The following is a 12,089-nucleotide window of genomic DNA, read 5'->3' as shown; positions in this document are numbered from 1 at the left end:
GTAGGGTAACATGTCATAGGGTAACATAGAGACAAAGGATGAAGAGACATACTGCAGAGCTGGTAGGAGGACTCCTCTCCCTCTCTCTTTGTGCCATGTATTTAGCCCTCTTGAGTCCATGGATAATTTGAATAAGTATACATACACATACTACATACACACACAAGTTGTGATGGCATTTAAGTGAGCCAGTGCAGGAGATTGTGTTAAAGCATCACTCGTTACACTGTAGTTCATATGCTCACAAATAAGAGGACGAGTGAAGGGAATGGAGGGGAGTGGGTGAGTTTGTTGCTATGCAACCAGACTGCGCTGTTTGAAAGCATAACCATCCACTCTGCAATGAGTTAATGCGTGCATACACTGACAAACACCCACACATCTCTGGGTATCCTCATAGGCACAGACATACCCAAGGTTCCCTTACCATCATACTCTCTCTCTCTCTCTTCCTCTCTCTTTCTTTCTCGCTCTCTTCTTCAACTGTGTTTGTTCAGAAGGTCTCCACTGATTAGTTATTGGAGATCCACTTGGAATGATGCTTCAAATCAGTGATATTCTCTACAGAGAACAATTTGAGATTGTATGATAACCTGAAGCATTCCATCAGAGTCTCAGGCTGCTCCCATGTGACCCAGCAGGACAAATCATACACATGCATGAACTGTTCTTATTATCAATTTCTATATAAGCTCATTGTCCCGTGGTATCATCAGCAGGCATAGCAGTACATTCTCATTGTCAGTGGAGAGAACATCTGCCATTTCCAACCACGAGCATAATTTGCTTACATGGTTTTTAGTCACACCAAGCCTGTATTAACATTATTTATTAGTGTACCTACTCCATCAATCTGCTGGTTGAGCACAAAATGTGCATCAGTCTGTTGTGAAAAATCAAAACCTATTTTCTAAAGTCACATTGATTCACAAAATCATAAGAGGACAACATGTTGGGAATTTGATTGGATTAAAGTGTATCGGATAATGTTTGGCCTAATTAGAGATACACTTACCCAGTGCCAGAGACTTTAATAGTAATATACTTTATTTATTTATTTTGAATTAATGATAATTAGTATTATTCATTTTTAACCTGCTTTGACATTTTGTCCTTTCCCTTTGATCAGTGCTATATGCTTATCTGTATTTTAGCTTGTTATTTATGCTTATAACTCTTTATAATTACATCACAGAAACACAGAAAAGCTCACAGTTATTCCAGACATCTCCACCATGAGATTTCATGTGTTGGAAGAAAGAAAATATGATTTAAATGAAAATATAGTTGAAACCCTGTCCTCCCCTCGCCCTCTGGTGGGACATTGATGTCCAATCTCAATATTAATTTCAAATAATAGATTATTTCTGCAAACACAATCACTGAATCACTGCTTTCGAGACGAGCAGGTTAGTGCCACAATTATGCACACAAATGGTCAATATATTACCTGCCTTGGATTTCTTTAAAAGAACAAATAAAGAACCACATTTTTCCCAGGCTATGACAACACACAAACAAACTTCCATAAATCAGCCAAAAAAGTGTTCACAACAACAACACGGCTAGTGGCCCACCCAAACGGGCTATCTAGTGTTTAGTTTCACACAACCACAGAGCAGCCAGCCGAAGCCTAGACATCAGCTTTCTACCCAGCCGGGCATTTAAATTTTCACATGCCATCATATCATTCTCTCAGCAAAAACTCAGCCAAAATATTAAAATAATGTGCAAACTTACCGGCATTCGGGAGGTTGTAATGTCCTGAAGCGAACATAAATAACAAGCCAAACATACTGGCGAGCTTAAACATTGCTGGTTAATGGGTTTTAATGGTTTTTTCCAAATCTCCCTGGATGGTGAAAAAGCCTTTGACACAGTAGAATGGGAATATTTATTTGCAATACTGAAGCAATTTGGCTTCAGAAACAAATTCATCAGATGGGTGAGATTATTATACCCATCACCACTGGCCAGTGTCCAAACAAATAGTTTTCTTTTAGAATATTTCACACTAAAGCGGGGGACCCACCACGGATGCCCCTTATTGCCACACCTCTTAGCTTTGGCCATTGAGCCACTGGCCATTTCTTTACAGTTATCCACTCTCTTTAAAGGGGTTAATCGTAATGGTGTCGAATATCGATCATCACTGTACGCAGATGACTTGTTGCTCTACTTAATTCAATATAACTTAATTTTCAAAAGCATCTCCCCTAGGTCCAGTCTAAAACAACCACCTGTTCCCTCCCTCATTCTTGGACTCTTCCTTCTCAGTGTGGTATCACAAAGGAATATGATGTTCACTTGCCTTGTATTCGGATGGCAGTTTCAACAGCTTTTCTAGGCTGCTCAGATTGCCTGCAAACCAATTATTTAAGTACTTCCTATCAATTTTCAAAACTTCCCATCCCCTCCTCCTCAAGTAACGTGGGAGGACATGCTTACGTTCAGAACACCACTAAGACAGACAGTTTCTCAGATTTATCACCACAACCTGGATCTAGGGGACCAATCTCACTCTAAAATAAGGGCAGCCCGGGAGGATGAGCTTGCACTTTAATTTGAGATGGACTGGTGGGAGGAAGTCATACGCAAACTACAGTGTCTATTCCTGTGCTCGTCTCGCACTCATCCAGTTTAAGGTTTTACACACACACACACCAAATTGAGACCTGAGATCTGAAATGTACCCTGAGATAGAGGACAAATGTGATTGATGTTTGAACCCACACTGCAATTTAAGCCACATGTTTTTCAGTGGAAATCCGTTACCCCTCCCTCTGTCTCCCGGCGGCTATGTGGGCAGTTAATTACACCAACCACATTTGGAAAGCCAGCAATAGCAACAAAATAATTTCTATGCACCACTTCTCCGCCAGTGTACAAGAGGAAATTGATGAAAAAGTGTTTGTGTTTCCCATCTGCGATTACTCAGCAGCACTAGTACTACATATTTACTTAAGTATGTTGCCATCATAGCAAAAACACTTCACACCACCAGATTCTCCAAATTAACTGACCTAACCCTAACCCACCAAATTACAAGAAACATGACCCTCACGCTCGGCCAATTACTCCTTCTGTCATAATGCTCATTCAGTTGTCAGACCATCATTATGCTTTTCCCAGATTAAGGATATTGTGTTGCTACAATTATTTGAAACTATTACAAGTTGAGTCATCAGATTGGCACTTTCTCGACATTGGTTCTTGTAATCCCCCTCTTCTTCTGCTCCTACTGTCAGGAGCTGATCACGATCGCTATGTTTTGTTATGGTTTTCTCCTCTCCCCTGTTTTTCTCTCCGTTTTCTCCCTACCTGTGTTGTCATTCCTGTCTGGGTGTGGTTACCTGACTCCTGTTTCCGTCATCTCATTAGTCATCTCATTAGTTCCTAATGCTACGTCGCTCTGTACGAAACTCCTGGAGGTTATGTATATGTGCTTGCACCTTCTTTGGATCATCAGTTTATGTCATTGTCCTGTGTCTCTTCCTGGACTTTTGTAGACTCAATCTCCGTGCTTCCACCCATCACGCTGGCTTCTTGTCCCCACAGGCCGTGACGGATTTGTGTCCTCCACTGACGATACGGACTCCGCTCCCCTGTGTTTTTGATCCCTGCACGGACCTGAATTATAATAAACTTTCATTCCTTATTTCTGATCACAACTTCTGGTGTGGTGTCCACATCTGTGGGTCCGCCTCTTGAACCAAGGATCGCTAGATCCATAACACCTACACACTCAGCAATATCATTACTGTCTGCCTGCCATGCTGGCATGGTATACAGGTAATATTAAAAGGAAAACATTTCACAATTCTTCAAACAAAGTCAGAATAAATATCCCAAGATGTCCTCAAGATTGTAATTTCTTTACATTCTGTATCTGTTTTTTTCTCAAGTGTCTCAGATTATCAAACCTGTTCATCAATTGTTCCTAAAACCAAAAACCTGAGTGAACTTGTGATAATTATTCTCCCCTGCTTCTTGCAAGGTCATTGTATTTCTCTCCTGCTCCTCTGTGCATTGTGTTATTGTAGGAACTCCATGTCCTGTGTGAGTTTCAGTAAACATGTGTCAAATCACAAAAACATCTTAGCACTGAGCACGCCTCAGCCCATCGGTTCATAATGGAAAACATAATCTTACCAGTGAGATGCTTTTGGGGGAAATGGGCCTGTATAACTCTATTCTAACCTCTTTGTACAGGAAACAATTCTCCATCCCTTCTTTCATTATTAATTAGCTACAAAACCTCTCAAATGCCAAACAATTCCCCTACCCAAGACATATGCGGTTGTGTACGAGTGTTCGCTGCAGCCAACTGGGACTTCTGGACCCACTTTGCTCCATTGACATAATTGGTTGCTGGATATGTTGATAAATACAGAGTGACCCTGTTGTCTGGGTGATGGCCATTATGTTGTCACGGAAGCACTCAGGCTAATGGAGGAGCCACATTAATGATAATGTTCTGTATCCCTGGGGTTACTCTCTCTTTTTCTCAGACACACATACAGATATGTATACATTACCGATGGTCTACATAATAAATGGCTAATTTCTATCTTTCTACAGACGCCAGTCAGACAGGGTCTGCTGACTTGAGTCATTAGTTGTGATCTGTGATACATGGGCGCCCTAAGACTGATATCAACCTGTTCCACTTTTTCTAGTTTCATAAAGTTAATCGAAGCAAGTAAAGCAGGTTCCAGGGACTAAAAATATATCACCAAAATATATGAATGAAGGGTAACAATTAAGGAAAGTCATGACGTTGACTTCACATAAATTTGGATTGTCACTTACTCTCATCTTCAGCTTGTGAAGTGTCCCCACAGATTTTCCCTGTCTTTGTTGTCTTATTTCAGAACAGGTTGTTTCTTAGAAAACCTTTTGATGATACAATGCAGGTAATCCTATACAAAGTCAGTTTATCAGCATACATGACCAAAACGTTCAAATAAATCATATGTAAAGAACATCTGCATCGGAACATTACATTACATTACATTACGGTCATTTAGCAGACGCTTTTATCCAAAGCGACTTACAATAAGTGTGTTATATCCACATATCCACATTAGTAGTCTGGACACACAGCCAATCCCAATGTGTGGCAAATGGATTCCTGACTGATTTACAAATCCATGGGGACAGAGTTTCAGCATTTTCGGCATGAGCTTCAGTCCAGCTCTGTTAAAGGTCAAGAAAAGGTGAAGGGATTCCACATCACTGATTGGACCTCATTGAGTGCCTAGAATTTGACCTTCTGTTTCAAAGCCTCTGTCTTCAGACCATCTCTGGCACAGTTCCCTCCCTCACATGTCCTCCTGATCGCTGCAGAAAGGTACGCCACTCGTCATTCTTGCATTTCCAAGTACAATAAGCCATCATTATCAGAAATGAATACAGCTGTTTACAGATAACAGCAGTTTAAAAATTCTGTCGAAGTTATCACTATGTCAAGCAGTTGGTTTTCAAATGTAACATGTTTCCTAATTAATTAATTTTCATTCATTTAACCAGGTTAAACGTGCTAACAGGATTGAGACGTCTCTAGGTGCCATCATTTCCTGTTAAGGTCCAATGATGGTTAGATGTGTTGACTAGGGGAAAACTTAAGTCATTTGAAGCCACTCCTGAATTACTTTAGTGGTGCAGTTGCGTGGATTATTATATTGGAATATAGGAGCATTATGTATTTGGTTGAAAAACAACAATCCCCAGCAATAATATACTGTAGTTTGATAATGATTCCCCAAGGATGACTACCAAAACCATCATGGATCATGTTGAACAGATAGCAACACCATAGGCTTAGGGAACCACTAAACAATTCTTGACAATATCGAGAAAGGTGAAGAAAAACAACAGCCATGCATTTTCTACCAAGTACACAGAGGCGCAGGTTTTGTTATCTTAAAAATTTGGGTAACACTCCTAATATTCCCAACATTATTATTACAATCCCAAAAATGTGTGTGAGTAAAAAATTCCCTTCATTTTAAATAATTATATGTATATTTTGTGTTTTTAGGAACAGTGTTATTATGATATCTTCCGCTAGTTGACATTGTGGAAGCAGCTCCTTGCCCTGATATTTTGAAACATGTAATACGGAACAGTGTGTCACAGGTTTGTCTTCCGTAGTTGTGATTCTGACAGGAGTCACAAGATGGAGCCAGGCCTCAAAAAACAACGTTTCTGCACATAGCACACATTATTACAATTACAAAACAGCAACATTGCATTTACTGTGATATTTATATCTGCAAAAGAGTTCTACTCTGCTCTCTGCAAAAAATGAAGAAAGACAAAGATTTACACATTTTTTTCATTACCAGTTAGAATCATTCTTTGTGAGAAATGAGGACTATAATTTGGAAACATTGGCCTGTCCTTCATGAAGAACTCCTGAGCTCCAGGAGCTTAGGTCTCTGACAGGTGGGTCCACTCAATTTGTGATAGACCTGTGTAAGTACCTATCACCTGTAAGATACTTTCCTAAACAAGTCACTCCAACTGGCTGTCAAACTTAGCCAGAGTCACAACACATCTAACTGTAAATATTTTAAACTCCCTCTCAGTGATAATCATTTTTTTGTTGGACTAATCATTCAATTTCAGCAGCAAAAATGTAGCATGTTTGCTAACCTGCCTTTGTAGGAAAGACAACTCAATCAAACCGTGTTTATTTGCGCACAACACTGACATCACAGCAGACAACCTTAATCCTGCAATGGCTTGAGCATGGTTAGGGTTAGGGTTTCAATGTTTACAGGCCTAGAATGGATTATATCAATGTGAGGTGGTTACTTTCCAAAGCTTCAGTCTTAAAGTGAAAGGTTCTGGGTTGACAAGCTTAATACAATATCCTCACAGGCTCTAATGACACTTTAAGCCATAAACTATTATGGATACTAAACTATACTACACTAAATGCAATTTTGTGATTGTCTTTGTTCTTGTTACAGTCGTGTGTTGGACAGACAGCGCAGTGGTGTCGTTTGTTGAGCTCTAGCTCTATCTTGTGACTCCTATCAGAATTGCAGCTGTATATTGAGAATTACAAATGTCATATGGTTTCATTAGTGAATGCCATCTAATTGAAATCTAAAAACTAGTATGCAAGCTACAATGTGAATTCATTGTGATTTCAATTCAATGGATGGATGACAGAAATCAGTCTGACCGTCGGCAAGGATGAGGACCATGTGGAGGAGGAAAAAGAAAAATGAAAAGAGTTTTAGTACCTATCCCAGGGGGAAGAAATTATTCAAACCGGGCCAAAGTCTCATGCAGTCCAGGTTAAGCAGACAAATTGAGAGGTAGACAAAAAACATATGCAGACACTTTAGCCATCTGAGACAGAGAGGACGAAACAGAGTGAAGGAGTGAGGAAGAAACGGCCAGTGGAAGGGCTCACTAAGCTCAGTGTAAAGCACTGCAGCAGACAGTTTGAAGGATTGATTTTGTTGGATGAGTCACAGGTAGGCTGATGACCAATCACTGGACATGTCTTTTTGTACAAATAGTTCAATTGTCCAATAGTGAGCTTAACCTGCATTTGTATTAGTGAAACTGACTGACACGATTACAGTATATGTTAAATCAAAGGACCCTTATCTCCTTGGGTTAGGGTTAGGGTTAGGGTTAACTCATCTTCATCTGAACTTACTTTCACCTCCATCATGCCAAGATACCTGGATTTTTGATACCTTTGCAGATATTTTACCAATTAAAAACTAGCAGGATCCAAAATAATTTCCCTTTTCCCCTAATTGGAAATAATTATTTCAATAAGACTAAGAACAGTTGTGTCATCATATCCTCTCAATGTCTTGTCATTTTGTTCAACACACTATCTCCCCGTTATCTTTCCCTAAAACTAGGAGTGCTTGCTTCTCCCCCTCTCCTAATGCTGTCTCCAGAGAGCACCAGCTTGGATGTCGTAAATTGTGGTACATTCCTGAAGTTAATCTGCTTCATCCTCCTATGTTAAGTCCAATTTTGTAAGAAATGCTTAATGAGAATGTAAACATCTTGTAAAGCACATGTTATTATTCAGGAAATGATGTATTAGATTGTGTTCATTCAATGGGTGAATGGTGAATTTTGGATGTGCAAGATTAGATCATATGGTGTTTTGCAACCATCGTAAATTCCGTACCGATAGGACAAAGAACTGCATGGTTTGGCGCCAAAAGGCCCTCAGCCCAGCCTTGTCTCTACCTTGAGCTCAGTCTTCTCTTTGTTTCTATGTGTTCTGCTTCTTTTTCAGCCTTCAGCTTAAATTTAGCTTTTCAGTCTAATCGTATTCTGGAATTTTGCTCACATATTTGTAGTTCTTATTTTTGTCTTGCTCGCACTTAGTAACTCGATGTTGTGTAGTTCAGCTCAGCTGGTGAAAGTATTTTTCATAGTTATTGCGTCAAATAATTCAGTTTCCTGTTACTCAGAGCCTGAAGTGACGTTTAAGGACCTTCTGAGTTCTCAAACTGTCTGATGCCTCGAAATCTTACCACAAACATTTCTAACTCAGGTAGTCCTCAGATCAGCGGTGAAGAATCATGCCATCATTGCCTAACCGCTCGCTAGCAGGAATCATCCTATCTGGGTCAAATGAGAGAGAGAGAGAGAGAGAGAGAGAGAGAGAGAGAGAGAGAGAGAGAGAGAGAGAGAGAGAGATGCCTATTTCATTATTTCTCGATGTCAATGTGACAGAGTTCATTAGTTTTGATGTGAGATTGATTTAATTGAACGGTCTAAATTGAGAAGAATTGGTTAGCATTAGCAACACCACACAAACAGGCAGCACCACAGAGCCTGTTAAAGACAGCCACATACCATTAAGAATGAGGCATCCTCTCTGAATTCATCCCCACTTTCATAGCTAGCTGAGCCTCTATCCCTGTCTGTCTCTACCTGGAAAATGGAGATGCAAGTGGACCTGTTCACCGCTTACCTCAGTGTTTACCGGTGCCATTGCAGAGGTAGACATCTTCTTTTAACAATAACAGCGTCCTCCCAAAAGTTCTCAATACCTGCTGAATTTATGCTGAATAATGGGCGAAGGTATGATTCATTTTAGGATAGGTACATGATGAAAGTATTGCTCCACCTGTAAAATTACATAAAATATGTAAATGCTCTGAATTCATTTTCAGTAGCATACCTTACAGCTCTCTGTTCTACATGCTTGTACTCTTCATTACATTAGTGTACCTTCCAAGGTGAGGTGTGATTTTTGAAACTGAAAATATAGAATGAACCCATCGTAGATCTTCAACAAACGAAATATCTCAGTGGTGTTTATTCATTATCCAATTCAAAGGGAGAGAAAGAGAGAGAGATGGACAGTGCTGGTGTAAAACCAATGTTCCTCTTGCTCCTCCCTCTCTCCATCCCTAATCCCCTTTTCGTCCCTCCTCACTCTGTTTTTACTCCTTGTTTCCTAGCTCGTACATTTAAGTCCCTCCTCTGCCTTGCTTCCTTCCTCCCTTTTTACTCCCTCCCTCTTTCCAGATCCCCCTTCCTGTTTTCCGTATTCTTTTGTTCCTTTTCTATTTTGACTCTTCAGTCCACCATCTTTGTCTGATTGTATATAGCGTCTCACCCCCTTTTTTTTCTCTCTCTCTCTATATGTTCCTCTATTCTTTCTTCTTCTTCTTCATTTCCCTCCTCATTTGAAACAGATCTCTGCTCTCAGCTGATGTTGCTTGCTCTCCCCTCTCCCTCATTGGCCTCATCCTTAATACTGTATGTGCCTATACCAATGTGTGTGTGTCCGCGCAAGCACACAGAATTTCTCTTGTTTTGTTTGCTCTGCAGAAACAGAGAGCACTTTGTACTTAATGAAAATGATTGAGCTTTCTAAATAGTACAGCGTGCTGGATGGTATATTTGTGTGTTGTGTGTTGTGTGTGAGTGGTGACTGAGGATTTACAAGCAATCTCTTTACTGCCTTGTGTGGTGCACTCCTACTTTTACTACCCTAGACCACAGTGAAGCCAGAATGGAAAACACACACACAGGCAGCTCCAATAAGTGCCAGTTGAATGGTATGTGCTGCTCAGTTTGGTATTGAGCTCTTTCCAGCTCCATTTATGAGGAGGCTGTTGTCGAGGGTGGGGCTGGTGGTGGAGAGGCATTATTTTAATTGTCAGGCTCTGGGATTAAAGTGAGCTCTCAGTCCCTCATATAGGATTCATGCACTGCGGTGTCCCTCATTCATTTATAAGTTAATGAACATTAAAGACAGGCAGTATTTAAAGGCTCAAAGACCACAGGCTCGGATTAGAGTTCAAATCAGCCTTGCCAAGTCAGCTTGTTATATGTGACTGTAGGCTTGTTTTTGGATAAAGCCACAGTAAATACTGGTAGTTAAAGGTTACATTTTTTTGGTCCTGTTTTCACATTAAACCTGATTATTTTGGGCTTGTTTAGAGCATCTGAATAAAGTTTAACTGAGATCCATCTAGGTTGTCAATTACCCAAATCCACTGTTAGAGGCACATCATTAGCAGAGATTTTCTTTATGTGTTTGACATTTTCATTAATTTACCATGTCACAGGATCCACTACCTTCTTCCCCTCCCCTCCTCTCACCTTACCCCACCAACAATGTGGGATGATACAAAACCATGTGCAAATAGTTTATGTGTTAAATCAATGCATATCACTCAGACCTTGTCTAACACATAAGCACGGCTAAACATAAACGCCAGACTTACGGATTCACAGTCGCAAAGCAAAGGAAACAAGGCGGGAAAGTGGCCATAAGTTAGTGTGTGTGATGGACCTGATAACAAGACAAGGACGAGGGGGAATGCTCAAATTGAAAAGGATTTGTTGCATTCATGCCACAGGATGATTTTCATTCAATAGCTTATGTATATTGATATCTGTTTTGATATGACATAAGAAAAGTTACATTTTCTGTGAAACGCTTACCTTTATGATGCTCAAAACTGGAAAAAAAAATTGATTTTTTTTTGGGAGAGCAGTCCTCCACTGTCCAATGTCTTTGTCACTTGTTTGTGTCACAAAATCTGATTAAAAATGTTTTACTCCTTGTGCAATGATCATATCGGTGAAGATGTTGATACATTTAGAAGTACTTTGAATAGTTTAAAGTAATATAATAATAATATAACCACTTTCTTTATTCAACATTTTTTCCAATTCACAAACAAAATAAAAGTAATATAGATGTTCAACAATAAATCGATGTGATAACAATACAATAACAATAATAACAAGAAGGTCAGCAATGATACAATAAGGTGTTATATGAAATGTAGATAAACTTAGAAGATAAGAAAAGGCATTATGATGCAAAATAAGCTGTAGTAAAGATGACACTGATTTTTAAATATGAATTGAACTGAATTTTTAAATGTGTTTTCCCAGCCTGCGCAAAAAGATGAAAGTTTGGAAAACATCAGAGAAACAGTTCCCTAATTTTGTGTGATTGCTGAATTTATCCGTCAATTTTTATTTTTGTATTATGAATCACCATAATACTGACAGGTAGACATAAATGATTAATGCTGGAAAACAGACAAAAACTTTTTGATTACCTCAATGTCAAATATGATCAAAAAAAAAAAAAAATATATATATATATATATATCATAACGGTGTCTTTGATTTAGGTTTGTAAATTTGCAGCTGTTATTTGTTATATTTACTGTGAGGTGTTGTGTTCACTGCAAAATCATTCATTTTATCGAAAATGTAAACCTGCTAGGCCCCTTTTACCTCATGTATCTATAATCGTTTTATAACAACAGAATTGAGTTCAGTTTCGTATATGTAACACTGTTGCATGTATTCTGCTACTCCCCAAGCCTGCACATTCTGTGGATATAAAGCCACAGTGAGAAACAGGACTTCATATTCAGGCTTCATTTTGACTGCGATATGTGGTAATTATACAGTACTTCATCTACTTAACTGCATATTGGTTTATTTGTCTGCTTGCAGGATTAAACTAATGTTATAGAGACATTTACAATAACTTCAAGTAAATTTAGATATTTGGAAAAGAGAAAAATACAAGGGTGTGTATTCATCATCAA

Source organism: Genypterus blacodes, unplaced genomic scaffold, assembly GCF_046128005.1.
Source record: "Genypterus blacodes isolate CSIRO-AG114 ecotype Tasmania unplaced genomic scaffold, CSIRO-AGI_Gbla_v1 ptg000022l_1, whole genome shotgun sequence".
Lineage (NCBI taxonomy): Eukaryota > Metazoa > Chordata > Actinopteri > Ophidiiformes > Ophidiidae > Genypterus > Genypterus blacodes.
This window is presented reverse-complemented; position numbering follows the sequence as displayed.